The sequence below is a fragment of the Echinops telfairi genome, unplaced genomic scaffold (genome assembly GCF_000313985.2).
Source record: "Echinops telfairi isolate 266 unplaced genomic scaffold, ASM31398v2 ScPeMD7_60;HRSCAF=208, whole genome shotgun sequence".
NCBI classification, from domain to species: domain Eukaryota; kingdom Metazoa; phylum Chordata; class Mammalia; order Afrosoricida; family Tenrecidae; genus Echinops; species Echinops telfairi.
The window spans coordinates 40,027,345-40,043,708 of NW_022103958.1; the positions used below are offsets into that span (position 1 = coordinate 40,027,345).

The window sequence follows — 16,364 nt, forward strand, 5'->3', positions numbered from 1 at the left end:
AGTCTCCTCTGTCCTGGAGGGCAGTCTCCTCTGTCCTAGGGGGCAGTCTCCTCTGTCCTGGGGGGCAGTTCTCCTCTGCCTTGGGGGGAAGTCTCCTCTGTCCTGGGGGGCAGTCTCCTCTGTCCTGGAGGGCCTCTAGGAGTTGGAATTCACTCCAGGCTGAGGGTTTTGTTGATGTAGTTGTGATTTTTGTCTTATGAATAAGTCAATGCATTCACTGGGTTCAAAAGTAAAAAAGCACAGCAGCATATAGAAAAGGTTCCTTCCTCCTCCAGGCCCCATTGATGGCGCTTCAGGAACAGGTCAAGACTACTGTTAGTTGCTTATATAACCTACTCGTTTCTGACACATTTTGTGCACATACAGGCCTAGACGATGGAGCTTCAAAAAGCTTGTGGGAAAATGGAATGGAAAGATACTGGGATTTTTCCGTGAACATTTTTAAGCCCCCTTGTACAACCCGGCACAAACATTCAGCATTTTCTTTACATATAAATGAAAGCGGACTCTCCACAGTGTCACGTGCCTAGCCTCTTTCCGTTAGTAATTGGGCCATATTTTAGCGGAATCAACTTGAAATAGGATGGGCGATGGAGTATCTATAGATAGCAAAGCAGATGTACATCTGCATGAGGAGCCCATGGAACAAAAAGAAGGAGGCAGGGTGCAGAAAGTATTGCCATGAAAGAACATTCTGGTGGGAGAGACCTCAACAGAAAGCTAAGTCAGCACAGCCACCCCTGGTCTTGCTGATCAGAGGGCTGGGCTGAGCACCAACCACTGGGCATGCAACGACCCTAACCGTTGCTGGTCAGAACAGACGCTCCGGAGTGGACTCGCTGAGCATCTTGTCTTGCAGAAGAGAGGAAAAGCACTATAGGAATGGAGACTGCCCGGATTCCCAGAGTGATGGCGCATTAGTGACCACCCAGGGCCCCACAGGCTTCCTGGGCAATCGATCAGTACCATCACTGCCCCTTCTCAGATGAGATTGGAGAGGTTAAGAGAACGCCAGTGGGCGGCCGAGGGTTTTGCGGCGATCCTGAAACCCCACGGTTTGTCGGTGGCCACGTGCTTCCAACAGAGGGTCCTCCAGACGTCTTGGATGGGGAGTGAATGATCCATGAAGGAAGGATGTGTGAGCTGCTGGAAAGGAACCCTTTTTCCTCTGACACTTGTCAGAGGCCAAGAAAGGGAAGCGGGCGGGTAAGATGGGTGCCTGAGACGCTCGCTCGGGCTTCCAGTGGTTGGGAGAGGAAAGGGCTATAGGACGTGAGATTGAGGAAGTTAGATGACTCAGAGTGAAATGCGAGTCCAGCCTGCAACTGAGGGGGGGATGGGAGGAGGGGACACCCAGCTGGAGGAGAGCAGCCACGTAAGAGCAGAGGCTGACCACACTCCGGAAGGCAGGAGGCCTCGGGGGCCGGAGTTCCGTCTTGAGTCAAGAAGTCCTGAGGCATAAAGGGGCCCCCGGGAATTGGACTCTGGCTCCCACTCAGGGTTCATCTTTTCCCAATCAGAGAGTCAGCGTGGACTAAGGAGTAAGGATGGAATACTGAGATGAGGAAGTCCCGGGGCAGATCACCTCCAGTGGGCAAAGCCAGGCTGGACCCGGCATGGGAGAAGCCAAGCACTGAGTGGGGTGGAGTATGAGAGGATTCCGGTCTTGACAGTCCAAGGCCCCGGGGCTCTGACTGGACGGCTTTCTTAAAGAGTTGCTACTTAAGGGCACAAGTCATTTGGGGGAACAGTCCCGATGAGAGACCTGCGGCAAAGATGTAGCCTGCCCACACGTGGGCTCCTGTGGGCTAATGCAGGGCTGGATCCTGGAGCAGAGGCCACCAGTGTGCCTGCTACATGCTGGGCAGAGCATGACAGGCCGGCTGCACACGCCCCCCACAAGCTTCCTGTACTATCACTGTACCAATTGGTACCATCACTCCCTGGCACAGATGAGGTCCGAGGGGTGCCGGGAAAGCAAGTGGGCTGTCCAGGGTTTGACAGCACTTCTGAAAACCCACGGTTTGTCTGTGACCGCGTGCTGCCGACAGAGGGTCGTCCAGGCGTCTCAAGTGGTGGCGAATAATCATTTCAGCCACCAACCAACTTGGTCTCATCTTGGGAATACGAATACTAGGAGAAATGAAGGAAAGAAGGAGGGGGGAGGAAGAAAGACATCTTAGTGCACGGCCCCACCCCACCCCCGAACCTCTTCAGTTTCTCCCACAGGCACAAGATGTGCCCCTTTGCTGCTTACGGGAGTAATGTTATTCCTCCACCCCAAACAAGGGTGTCTGAAGCACACGTGAAAAGAACAGGTGCTAGCAGCCCCGATCAAATGTTAAAGGAGCAAGCACACAGGTTGCTATACCTCCCACCTGTCAGGTTAGCCCTCTAGCAGGACTCAGTCATCATCCACTTCCCATGGCCCAGCGGGCTGGGGACAGGCTGGGTGTGGACCACACCTTCCCAGCTGCAAAGCATGGTCAGAGCCAGCCTCTCCCACAGGCTGAACTCAGAAACCCAGGGAAGGTCCCAGGGGGCTGGTACAGCAGCATCTCAAGCATCAGTCTCCCAAGATGGCCAACAGATTCAATGCCCACAGAAACAATGCTCACCCCAAAAGGGCTGCCTGGAGCCCTGCCCCACCCCAGGTATGCTGCCTCACCCACCTGCAGGCCTGCAGGCCGCTCCTGCTCCTGAGCCCTGGGTGCCCCCGGCTCAGTCCCTCACACTCACTTCCCCTGCCCACACTGACTAGCCTTGAGGAATGGGTATGGTCCTGTAACAGGGGAAACCAGAGCAGACTACAGCAAGGTGATGAAAAGCAGAGCTCTTTTGTGCTTTCTCCACACAACCAGCCATGCTCAGGGCAGGTCCAGTCAGCAGCACAAGCTTCAGTAAGCACCAGGTATCTCACATCCTAAGACAACTACCTGGGGAGTTCCCAAATGGGCGCCCCAACAGAAAAGGCTACCACGTGGCCCTCCTTCACAGGGAAGACTTGAGTCCAAAAGCAGGGCTGTCAAGTTCTTGCTTGCGGTGCAGGATTTACTGCTCTCCTACTTCCTTCTCCACCACACTTGGTTCAGGCAAACGGCAGCTGTCTGGGCAGTGTATACCCATAAAGCAGGGAGCTCTACCCAGCCCCGCTGCAAACTCACCCTGCTTCAGTCGCCTGAAGGGTAGCTCTGACCATTCCTCCACCTTGGCTCCCACTGCCTGCTGGAATCCACCCACCCTTCCCCTCATCCCACTCCCAGGACTCCATCCCTCAGAGCCAGCCTGATCCCAGCCTCAGTTTCCCTATGCAGCCCTCACACTCCCACCATGTGGCACTCCCAGCATTCCCTCACTTGTCCGCATCTCCCTGAGCCACAGCCTCTGCTCATCTCTGAAGGGCAGGGCAACCCAGCTTCCAAGGCCTATCCCACTACCAAGCATGGCCTCCTCTACCACACCCCTGCAGGTGTTCCCGTGCACACAACACCCAGAGGAGCAGGAGCAGGTGGTGTAGAGGGTTACAAGGTCCGTGGGCCAAGGTCAGCGGGCGGAATCCATCAGCCACTCCGAGGGAGAAAGATGAGGCTTTCTTCTTCCCTAAAGAGTGTCAGCCTCAGAAACCCACCCAGGCTGTTCTACCTCCTCCTAGGAGTCTGCATTGACTCGAGGGCAGGGGGTTCCATCCTGAGGAGTGGGCATCAGGGAGCCTGCCCAATGCTCCTCCCTCCAGGCTCCGAATGAGCGCTCCACTCTGTTCAGCTTCATCCCGGTGTCCCCGGCACAACAGCTGCTGGGTGAGCCCCTGCGCCTGGGCCATCTGGCTCTCCAAGGCCTCCCCCACAGCACCCGCTCGGCCTCCTCCCTAGAGGCCTCCTCCACCTATTCCCAAGTGACTCATGCCCTGCCTCCGTCTCCCAAGGTTCAGCTTTCAGAAGATGGCTGAGAGAGAAAGAAACACATCCCTGTCACTACACTGTCCTTGCGGATAACATCTGTCCTGTTAACAAGGGCTCTCTAGGAGGAAAGGAAGGTTCTGAGGAGGTACTTTGGATAAGGGCAAATCTCCGGTCCCCAAGGCTGGCCAGGGCCACAAGCGTCATGTCCTCAGTACAAAACATCAGGTGCCGTGAGAAGGGGCAGAGGCAGGTGGACTACAAACGAAACAGTTAGCCTGCCCACCTGGGCCACAGCCTGATAGGAAAGGGGGGATGGAGAACAGACTTGGCTCCCACCTTGCTCTGTGACCTTGAACCAGCAGTGGCTCTGGTTTTTGCTCGGCAAGGAGAAACCTCTGAGCCTCAGTTTCCCACAGGTAAACCACGATGGCAAGAAGGAGAACAGGTGGCCCCTCCAATTCTGACCACTCCCTCTGCTGTGATTTATGGTCTCCCCCTCGGCACCAGCCCCAAGGAGGCCTAGTGTCATTTGAAACTACCTCAGTTCCACTCCTTGAGCTCCTCCCCTAAAATCCCCACCCTTTCCCCCTTTCCAAAAGTAAAGGTCCCCATCGGATTAGCAGGTAACAGGTGAGGGTGGGCCTTGCCTACCACAGGAAGAAGGAAGGGGCAGGGTTAGGACAGGGCAGAGAGGGGCGGGGTAGCGCAGGCGAGAAGGTGTTGTTTCCATGGGCACCGAAATGCCGCTTTCCTTCAAGCCATCTGTCTCCATCTGGAAACGTCAGCTGGCTGCCTGCTCACCCCTGGCTACCTTTTCAAGAGATTTCAGCCGACTGGGCCCCGTAGAGGCAGCTCTAAAACAAGGCCTCGAAGGTCTCTGGGCCTGGATCTGAAGGGTTTCCAAACGAGCGGGGAGGCAGAGCCAGGAAGCATGCACCTCGGAGGCCATGGACGCTCATTGGTACAGCCGCGCCAATTAGGGATCTTTCAAATTAGCCCCCCTTTTCTCTCATGCTGAAGACAAAGATGAGGTTTCAGCAACAAACAGACATCTGCTGGGGCAGCTTCTGGCGAGCTAAACAAAAACAACCGGAGAGTTACCACACACAGACCCGAGCCCTCTCCAGGGGCCTCTCCTGCAGCCTCCTGCCCCACTGCTGCTCGCCAGGGGGACTGAGGAGGAGAGACCAAGGAGGAGGGGTGTTGAGAGGCTCGGGCTAGGCTCTGGATCTGCAGGAAGAGTCTGCAAGTTGGGCCAGAGCTCAACTTGGGGGAAATGGGGCGCTGGCCCAGAAAGCCGCCCCAGCAATTCCAGGCCGCTATCGTTCATTCAGAAAATGGGTCACTCCCTACAAATGGAACAAAACAGGCACTTTGGGGGTGGCTTCCTATGCGAGATGCATCTTAGACATTTTGATTTCATTATCCATCAACTTCCTTGAAATACTTGTAATTTGATCACTGAAGACAAAGCAGGTGTATAAGCAAAGTGGTGAAGAAAACTGGTGGTGCCCGGCTATCAAAAGATAGAGCGTCTGGGGTCTTAAAGGCTTGAAGATAAACAAGCGGCCATCCAGCCGAAAAGCAACAAAGCCACATGGAGGAAGCACACCAGCCTGTGTGATCAAGAGGTGTCGAAGGGATCTGGTATCAGGTATCAAAGAACAAAAAATCATATCATTGTGAATGAGGGGGAGTGTGGAGTGGAGACCCGAAGCCCACCTGTAGGCAAATAGACATCCTCGTAGATAAGAGACAAGGGGAGGAGACAAGCCAGTCAGGGTGCACTGTAGCAACGATGAAACATACAGCTTTCTTCTGGTTCTTTAATGCTTCTTCCCACCCACACCCACCCCCATCCCACTATCATGATCCCAATTCTACCTTACAAATCCAGCTAGACCAGAGGATGTACACAGGTACAGTTAGGAACTGGAAACACAGGGAATCCAGGACAGATTATCCTTTCAGGACCAGTGGTGAGAGTAGCAATACCAGGAGGGTGGAGGGAAGGTGGTGGAGGGAAGGTGGAGTAGAAGAGGGGAACTAATCACAAATGTCTACATATAACCCCCTCCCTGGGGGATGGACAACAGAAAAATGGATGAAGGGAGACGTCAGACAGTGTAAGACATGACAAAATAATAATAATTTATAAATTATCAAGGGTTCATGAGGGAGGGGTGGCAGGGATGGAGGAGAAAAATGAGGAGCTGATACCAAGGGCTCAAGTAGAAAGCAAATGTTTTGAGAATGATGATGGCAACAAATGTACAAATGTGCTTGATACAATGGATGGATATTCAGATGGTGATAAGAGTTGTACGAGCCCTCAACAAAATGATTTAAAAAAAAAAGAAATACATGTAATTACCTTCTTCCTACACAAACGAGGCAGGAGCCCTAGGGCATAGTGAGTTGTAAGTTGGGCTGCTAACCGCAAAGTCAGCGGTTCCAAACCACGAGCCGTTCTGCAGGAGAAAGACGAGGCTGTCTAGCCCTGTAAAGAGTTCATCTCAGAAACCCATAGGGGCAGTTCGACCCTGCGCTATAGGGTTGCTGTGAGTTGGCAGTGAGTTGTGAGTTTATAGAAATAAGACTGATGGGTCTATGGACATGGGGCCACTATGAGCTGAAAACTGACCCAATGACAGCTAACAACAACTGAAGTTCAAGGAGATGAGCTCACTGGACTACGGTGACATGAGCCTCCCTGGCACAACGGCTAAGGGCTTATTTTCCAATCAAAAAGCCAGCAGTTCAAACTCAACCGGTGCTCCGTGGGAGAAAGCCCTGTAGAGAGCAGGGCAGGGTGATGCTTCCATAAAGATTACCGCCCAGGAAAGCCTGTGGGGCACTTCTACTCTGCCACATCAACACTCCACGAGGAGCAATAAACTTGACAGCACACAACAATAACAAGGCAGTCCGGCTGGTACGTGGGGAGCTAGGTTTCGAACCGAGGTCTGTCTTGGTGTGCTGCGTTCCCTGCAGTGCATTCCGAGCGCAGCCTGGAGGGCTCTTCTTCTCGACACCCAGCCTCTGTGTTCCCCTACGTCTAGATGAAAGTGGCTTTTAACAGGGAGCGGGATCCAAAGAGGTGGACAGGGAAGAGGTTTGGCCTGACTCAAATAACTGCTGAGTCTGGGCGACCCACAGGCCCTGCCTCTTGGCCACTTCCCAGTGGGCTCAAGCGGACCAGACACAGAAAGATTCCCAGGCTATGTCTGGAAGGATCCACAAGAGAGTAGGCACAGCACAGCCAATGGGGAAGAGAGGTGAGGCTGGAGGGCAGTGGGGAACAGGGAGACTGGCTTTTCAGTGCCTTACCTGTGCTACACTGCATACCTGCTGCACAGGCCTCCTTGAAGTGGTAATGAACAAGGATGCCACTTTGAAGGCTAAGACCTGACCCAAGCCATGGCACTTTCAATTGCCTCGTATGCATGCGAAAGTGGGGCAATGAGCAAGGCAGATGGCAGGAGAGTGGATGCATTTGAATGATGGCGCTGGGGAACAATACTGAAAATACTGCGGGCTGGCAGAACACATACATCTGTCCTGGGAGAAGTACAGTCAGAATGCTGCTTAGGAGCAAGGGTGGCAAGACTCTGGCTCACGTGCTTTGGATGTGTTAGCAGGAGAGGCCATGCCTTGGAAAGGGACATTGTGCTTGGTAAAGAGGACAACTTTCACGTAGATGGATTGGCACCACGGGTTTAGCAATGAGCTTAAGCATAACAATCATTGTGAGGCTGGCACAGGCCCGGGCGGTGTTTCCTTCTGTTGAACAGAGGGTCACTGTGAGTCAGAACCAATTTGACAGCAGCTAACAATAGGTGAGTACATGTGTAGTTTTTATGAGTCCCAAATGTCAGATCCAAGATCAAACACGTGCCCACGCTGCTGATGGAGCCCTGGACCGGCAAGAACTCCTGAGTCCCTTGGGGTGAGGGCAAGCCTGGAGTCTGGAAGAAGCCTGAGACTCCCCCTAGAGCCTCCTCTCCCTTCACAACAGCATGTGCTACAGCTCCGTGTGGGAGGCTGGGGGGCCGGCCTCGGACATGCAGAAATCCATGAGTCAGGCATGTGAGTGTCCCAGACACCAAACACACAAGACATTCCCTGAGGAAAGGAAATGACAGAATCCTCTCCCTGAGAGCCTGGAAAGATGCCTTCTTGGACCTTGAGCACATTCTTCTATTCTGTTTTCCAGTTCGGCCAGCACCAGGCACCCCCTACTTCCACGCCGGGAGCGTCTCCCTCAAATCCAATCTGCATCTAGCTGTACAGAAGCCCAGCTGTTCTGAACCAAAGCCTCAGCCCCCCATCTTGACAGGAGCCAGGAACTCTACACACTGTGCCTCTGCCCCCCTGGGATGCCCATCCCAGGGGCCCTCAACTCTGCCAAGCCCCAGACAGACCGTGAGCCCACTCTGTGCCAGGGAGCAGGCCCCCGTAAGCAACATGTCTTCATCCCCTGGCCCCAGTACACACTACACCCTGAAGTCCTACACATCTGTGCCAGCTATAGCCAGGACTCTGTATTCAGTGGCCACCAAGGGCAGCCCTTCAGGGTCAGGATCGTGAAGAAGCAGTTTCTGGGTCTCCATGTGTCCAGCTCTCTGACGCAACTGATAAGCCGTGGCAAGGCCAGAACGGAGTCTTCCTAGACTCCCACTCCCTTCTCCTGCTCAGGCTCGGCTTCCGGCCTGGCTGTGGTGGGGGCAGCTCAGAGACCACTGCGCTGCTTACTCATAGCCGAAGGGAATCTTCGTCATAGATTTCCCACTTGCCAAAAAGGATGAAAAACCAGCGCTCCAAAGCACAGTCTCAGTTTCTTGGGCTTCGCCTTACCGCTGGGCATCCGACTCCCGGAAAAAAGAAAAGTTCTAAGCAAGCCTGGAAAAGACTGCAGGTCTTCAAGGTATCTGGACACTGCTGGGAGGTGGAGATTCGGGGTGAAGAAGAGGCAAGGAAATGTCACCGGAGAAAAAAGTCTGTACGGGAGGACCAACTGCATCAAAAGCCTCAGCCCCGAACACACACCGCACCCCATGCCAGACACCCCTCCAGCAGGGCAGCTTTCCCCATCACGAAGTGCTAGCTCTAACCAGACGCCTGGGCAGATTGGAGCAATCACAGTTCAGGAACTACCCCGTACCTGGTCATCACCAGGGCTCTTTGCTTGGCACACGGGGGATGGACGCTTCCTCGGGAAGCACCTCAAAATCAGGCTTGGCAGTTGACACACCCGGGCACCGAAGCTGTTTGTGGCCAGAGAGGGGAAGTCACTTATCACGTCCACCAGCTCAGAACTTCCGAGGTCAGGCAACCGTGCTTTAGAACGGCGGAGACTCATCGGCCCCGGCCAGCCGTGTGTTGTCTACTTGGGGGAGGGTGGAGAGAGGACAGCAGAAAACTGGTAGAGGGAGGGGTCCAGGCACCACAAAGGCAGGCATGGAGCGGGTTTGCCACGCAGTATTTGCCCGAGAGGATCGGGCAGTCTGCCGGAGCCTGAAGCTTTGTCCCTACTCCGCCATGGTCTGGACTGACTGCGCCCTTTTATCTTCCTCCAAGATCTTTACCTTCCCCAACAAGACGATCAAATCAAAAGGCTAACATTAGAAAGACCTCACTTGTGGGATACCACAATGGGATGGCCTGGAAGGAAAGGGTAGAGGTAAAATGGGAAATAGGGTGAGGAGATAGGGCTTGGCACGTGTGCACCAAACCCCAGAATTCCTTCCTGATTTTCTAAATGGTAGGAGTAATGGAAGGCATGCTTTCAAGCCACAATCCGACCAAACAGCAAGATCCCAGTAGGGCGGCCACCTTATCCTCGTGAATGGTCCCACCACAAAGTGCCTAGTTCAGGTTACTCCCTCCAAACCATTCATGAGAAGGCTGCCTTCTTAGATGGTAATTTAATCAATGAGCTGAACTGGCCATTACAAGTATAAAATATTTTATTGTGAATATATTGGAGAAGATTTTTTTCTAAAGAGGAGGAAATTAAACTCTGCGATCTGGGGATCCCCAAATCCACTACCCCATTGGGTTTCCAAGGCTGTCTGTCATCTTTAGGGAGGCAGACTGCCACAGCTTCCCCCCATGGCGCAGCTGGTGGGTGCAAAACACTGACCTTTCCTTCGCAGCCCAGTGCTAACCATGGCAGCACCAGGCTGCCTTCAGCCAGGGGTCAAACGGCCCTTTCACAGGGGTCGCCCGATTTATAACAGTAGCCAAATTACAGTGATGAAGTAACAATGAAGATAATGTTATGGTTGGGGGTCGCCACAACATGAGGAACTGTATTCAAGGATGGCGGTAGTAGGAAGGTGGAGGACCACTGCTCTAGAGGAAAGACTACGTCAAAACAAAACAGAAACACATGCACACCAAACAAACACCAAAACACTCACTTCCTTTGGGGCTGCTGCTAGGGCTCTTTATTAAACTAAAAATTAAAAACTCACTGCCTCGATTCTGACTTAGAGTGACCCTACAGGACAGAGCAGAACTGCCCCGGGGGGTTCTGGAGACAATCTTTTCTGGAGCAGAAAGCCTTATTTTCCGCTTGAAGGGAGCTGGTGGGTTCAAACTGCTGCCCTTGTAGTTAGCAGCCCAACTCGTGGCCCACTATGCCACCAGGGCCCCCTAGCTGTTCACTAAGCGAGTCAGAGACAGGTACGGGAATGTCCAGCACCACAATTTGAGGACTAGGAATACAGGTCTCAAGTACCTGATCAAGAAAAGCAAGCACATCTTTCCCTCCCCCTCCTGCCCATTAGAACGCCTACTAAGGAGCCAGCAGTGATCCTATCACTCAGAACAAATTCAGACAGGACACTGAAAAGTCATAAATGGGGATGTTTGGTTGCCACCCACCCCTGTTGCAGATGCGTGAAGATTTGCGAGAGGTTCCAGAGGCCTGCACCCTTAAGGCTGGGAGAACCAGAGTTGCCCTGTGAGCTGTGCCGGGCAGGTGTTCCCAGCGCCCAGACCCCAGCATCTGGGGCCTGCTGCAGTCGTTTCTGCAGCCAGCTGGGGAAAGCAGAATTCAAAGCTGGGGCAGATATGACTTCAGTCCATGTCAGCCCCACATGTGATCCGGTCAGGGCACTGTCTGCCCCTCACACAGACACACACACACACACACACACACACCCGCCCACCACAAACCAGAACAGCCTCAGCCTTTACTGCAGGATGTTTATGTGAGCAAGTCATCCCTCTCTCGCTCTCTCTTTCTGCCCCCAACCTCTTATCTAAACACATGCTGCATAGTCACATGTACCCGCTGCAGGGATCATTCATTAGAAACACATTTCCTGAGTGACTACGGCACCGATGGACCAGGCTAAGGGACCAGCTGCCCGGTGGCTGACAGGTGCTAGGCTCCGGGAGCCAGACTTGCACAGAAGCAAGTTCCAGTCTCTTGGGGAATGAGGCGTTTACAGTGGAGAGCCGTGTCTGCTGTAACAGGCCAGGAAGTAGTCGGAGACTGCTCCAGGTGAGAGCCGGTATAGAGAGACTAACAACTGTGTGCAGCTAGGCAGGCGCTGTTTGGAGTCTAATTGGAACAAGCCGATGATTATAGAGGTCATTCCTGAGACAGTCAAGGGCATCTGAGTATGGACAGACAATACTGAAAAATTACTGTGAGTTCCACTACATGAAAAGACGCCAGTGTGGTTATGAAAAGATGGTCCTTAAGCAAAAGGATACAGTGTCAGAGATGTGCTTTAAAATACTTCGGAAAGAAAGGAAAGGAGGAGGAAGGGTGGGCAAGAAAGGCTGTAAAAGAACTGGGGAGGGGACAGGCAGAAAGGAGATGAAACAATCATTTGAGACAACATAATGTCAATGGTTCCTGCAGCAGGGTAATGAGCCTATAGGTGCTCACTGCATTACCTTGTCTTGTTGAACAGAAGCTACAACATGAGAGGTCTTCAAAATGATTCATGAAAGAATTCCATGTCCCGAGAGCTTGTTAAAGCCCTGGGGTGCATCGTGGTGGATGCCCTGCTGGAAGGAGGTGGGGCTATGAAAGGTTAGCAGGGTACTGAACAAAGGACCAAGAAGATTTGTGGGAACCAGGAAAGTAAAAACCCCCATCTGAGTAAGGACAGACAATACTGAAGAATTACTGTGAGTTCCACTAGATGAAAAGACGCCAGTGTGGTTATGAAAAGATGGTCGTGAGAGTTTGAAATGCATGTCAAATGCATGTCACACTGACAGATAAGTACAGTACAGTGACTATGGGGGTAGTGATCACCACAGGGTGCTGCACCTGCTGTGCCACCAGGGTGCAGAGGGCAGCCACAGGGCTCACAAACCAAGGCAGACTCTTCACTTGGACACTCACTGGCTGTGTGACCGGGGGTGAGTTTTAAGTATTCTGTTTTCTGTTTAAGCTCACAGACGCCCAGTGATCCCTGCAGAGTGCTAATGTAAGGACCTAATTAAGAATAAAAAGCTAAGCTCTTCCTTGGCTCCTTAAACATCTAAGATCCTTAGCCCTGGGAGGGCTTCTAAGCATACCAGTGCTCAGTCCAGTGTGTACACCTATCACCTCCCACAACCCAGACCCACACCCTTCAACACTAGGAAGTGAAGGAGACAGGCCAGGGCTGGGGGGTGTGGACATGGTGGCAAGGAGAACAGACAGACAGGCCAATCATGGGCAGAGAGGGAACCGGGGCTTATCTGGCTGTCCAGGATATGGGCCTCTAATGGCCACTGCCAACATCAGACTTAGCCCTTCAACTGGTTTATACTAAAGGGTATTGGGTTGATATCAGGAGAGGGGATAAGCAGAAAGTGAACATCTGAAGGAGTCAGGAATATTAAACATTTTCATGCAAGTATGTTCCAAGTATGGCTCTCAGCCACCCTACAACCATAAACAGTATATTCTCTGCATCTGACACCTAGCCTCAATCCCAAATCCAAGGTTATCATGCTTTTTCAGCTACTATAACCCTTCCAGACCACCCCAAAAGCCAACTTTCAGAGGTTAGGCCCTGTCACTGGGGGAGGCAGGCTTCCCCCTAAACTAGCACCTGAACACCAGTAGCCAACCCCTACCCATCACATCGTGGCCGACACCACCCTTGCCCATGACTGGAGGGAAATGTGGGCTAGCCCTAGTATTTGTCAGCGAAGTGTCCTCTGACATCTTTGAGGATAGACGCTCTCAGAGGCCAGCGCGCACACATGGGGGCCCCATGCTCACAGCGGGCCAGCGCTGTCCGTCAGCTCTGGGGCAGCAGGAAGAGCACTGGACAGAGCTAACGTCTCTACACTCCAAACCCTGGCTCGACCACCTTCTGTGTGACCTTGGCCACTCAGTCTACCGGGATGGCTTAATTTAGCTCTACCACAGGGCGGTTAGGCAGCACTGACCTCTCAGTTTGGGGAAACTAGAAAGGCAAAAAAAACCCAGAAACACAGATTCCCTGTAGTGGACTCTGATTCACGAGGATCCCGGGCACGTCACAGGAGATCCCATAGCTGGCTTATTCAGAAGTAGATTTCCAGGTCAACTCTCCAGTGCACATCGGGGTGAACTTGAACCTCCAACCTTTTGGGAAGCAGCCTAGGGCGCCAAATGCTTGTGCCACCCACAGGGCCCACTCTAAAAGAGCTCCCAGGAATGGTCTAGCACCTACTGACCCCAAACCAAAGTCAATGCCATCAAGTGAATTCTGATCACAGAGCACAGAGCAAGACTGCCACACAGACCCTCTGAGGCTGTACAGAAGCCTCATCACAAGTACCATACAGTCCTCTCTCGGAACAAGTGGTGGCTTGAACCATTGACCTTTCCATCCACAACGTGGTGCTATGACCACTGCACCACCAGGGCTCCTAGCACCTAGTAAAACGTTCTACTACTGAGTCCATTCTGACTCATAGTTACCCTATCAGGCAGAGTACAACTGCCCCTGCGAGTTACTGAAGCTCTAACCCTTAAGGGCACCCAGTAAGTACTTAGTAAATATTATCTTCCATTTGTGGGGTTGATGGGGGTGGGGTGGGTGGTAACTAGATGATAGACGGACTTGCTGAGTCTACTGCCTCCTGAGCGGGAGGGGCGAGACACAGTATCGGAGCACTGGGACACAAAACTTCAGCGGGCCAACTCTGTACCTTCCTGCAGCACGCGCTCACCAGGGGCGAGTTTAGTGACTGACTCGCACCTAAAACAGGGCTCCAGAGGCCGCTGCTACAAACTCAGCAGGACGCTGCCTGTGGCATCCGGTGCGTTACTGCTTAGATTGCCCCTACTGGTCAAAGTAGAAGTGCCCGATTCCTGCGCTGTGGAGCCCTGGGCAGTCTAGCGGGTCTCAGGTTCGAACCCACCAGCGGCTCGGCTCCCGTAAAGAGTTACAGTCTCGGACACTTACCAGGGCAGTCCTACCCTGCCCTGTAGGGTCGCTGGGAGTGAGCATCGCCTGGGCTGTGGTTTTGTTTGGTTTGGTTTTGAATCTTTACGGAAGCAGATTGGCACCTATCTCTCTGGCCGGGAAGCATGTGGCGGGTCCCAACTGCCAGCCTTTGGGTTAGCAGCAGAGAGTTGTTACACCAATGGGTTCTTTCCACCGGGCCCTGCGCGCGTTCAAATACAAAGTTCTGGCTTTAAGAGCTCAGGCTTCAGAATAAACAATGTGGAAGGAGACACACGACGACTCTGGTTTCAACACGCCTCTTTCCCATCTAGCTAAGGCTGTTCCCAGCTCCGCCGGAAGGTTGGACTTCGGTAAAATTGACCCCACCTGCCACCGAGGCAGCAGGGGCTGCTGGCAAGATCTCCCCAGCCCTTCCCCTCCGCAGGGCCAGCAGGTAGCAGCCGGGAGGGCGCGAGGAAGTGCCCGGGACTGGGAGCCCCGGGTCGACAGAGCCCCCGGGCCTAAAGCGGGCTGCCAAGGGGCGCGAGGCGCAAGCAGGATCTCCCCGCGACCCCTCTGGCCACTACCAGGGCCCGGGCTCCAGACTCGGTCCCAACCCGCCGCCGACTAAGCTACCGATATTTGGCCCAACTTAACTTCCTGTTAGTAAGGAGGGAGGGGGCCGGAGGGGAAAGGCGCCCAGTGCAGGGACGCGAAAGGCGCAGAGCCCAAAGCGTGGGAAGCCAATTAGGGAATGGTCTGATCCCCGGGTGGCGGGCGGCACTGCTCACTTTGTGTTGCCCTTTGGGGGGATGGGAATGTAGAATTGCCGGGTTTGAGCGTTGGGAAGTGGAGCCTCAATGGGCCGGTCGAGGGTGGGTGGGTAGAAGCATTTCGTTGCTATCTAATCGGTTCAGAAACCGCTCGGGGCTGCCCCGCGCTCCCCAGGCAGCGCCACCTGCTCGCCCGGCGCCCTGTGTGGGGCTTGGGACCGGAGATGTTCCGACCGCACCTGACCGACTCGGGCGCCGCGCTGGGCGCAGAGTCCAGCGGGGTTGGCACGGTCCCCTCCCCGCGCCGCCCACCCTAACCGCTGCCCCTTGCCTTACCGAGAGCCGTGCCGGCTGCCGGCCTCGGGTCAGCGCTGGCCTCCGTCCTGAGCCGCGGGCGCAGCGGTGCGGACCCGGGTGCCTGCGAAGCTGCGAGCTACGGAGGTGGCCCCGCACCAGCTTTGCTGGGGAGCGCCGGCAGCTGCGCGGCGCCGCGGACGGTGCCGGGAACCGCCCTCCTAGGCGGCGTAGCCAATAACAGGTAAGCCCGAGGGTGCGGCCTCACCCCCGGCTAGGGTCCTACGACCAATGGCAGCGCGGCATGGAGCCCACCCCCGCTCTCGCCCCGCCTCGCCTCCGCGGGCTGGCTGTCACCGCGGCAGCCGCGGGCGCACGTGGGCTGCAGCCTGGCGCAGAGCTCTGGGAGCGGCTAGGAGTTGTTCCCATTCTGACCAGCGCAGGTCGGAGAACCAATGGGGCGGGAGTGATGGTGTTGCCATTGGAAAACCCAGCTAATGTCCTAGTGTCAAGGCAAAGACAAAGGCTGTGGGTCTCCGCTCAGCTCCAAGACAAGTCTCAGCGTCCCCTTTGGACATGGGAGCCACAAGGTACTTCCAATACTGACTGTGCATATCCTGTTGATCTTCCTCCTGGCAGCGCTCCTCCACCACCAACGCTGCAGCACACTGGGCTTACTGAGAATAAAGCGTGGGGGACGAAGGCGATGGTTGTTGGAACCACTTTTGTTCCAACAAACAGAACAACAAAAATCACTCCCTAAAAATGATTCCAACCCGGGGCCACTCGCACGTGCTACAGAGTAGAACTGCTGCATAGGGTTTTCGTGGCTCTGCAGCCCTGGTGGCATAGTGTTGCGCTACTAACTGCAAGGTCGGCAGTTCAAAACCACCAGCCGCTCCACGGGAGAAAGACTGGGCTTTCTACTCCTGTTAACAGTTACCGTCTCAGAAACTCACCGGGGCCGCTCCACCCTGTGTTACTGGGTTGCTATGCGT

At 54.2% G+C, this 16,364-nt stretch overlaps 1 protein-coding gene across 2 annotated transcripts in view; it reads right to left on the reverse strand.

The window, feature by feature from the left end:
* The window catches only part of MICAL2 (microtubule associated monooxygenase, calponin and LIM domain containing 2), a 235,169-nt gene extending 219,698 nt beyond the window's left edge, over positions 1–15,471 (reverse strand). Inside the window, exon 1 of one of the 2 annotated variants that reach the window (XM_045290948.1) lies at positions 15,409–15,471. The gene's annotated coding sequence lies outside the window, so the exon portion shown is untranslated. The remainder of the gene's footprint in view (positions 1–15,408) is intronic. The other variant, XM_004711613.2, reaches the window with a different exon arrangement.
* Between the last annotated feature and the right edge of the window lie 893 nt (positions 15,472–16,364).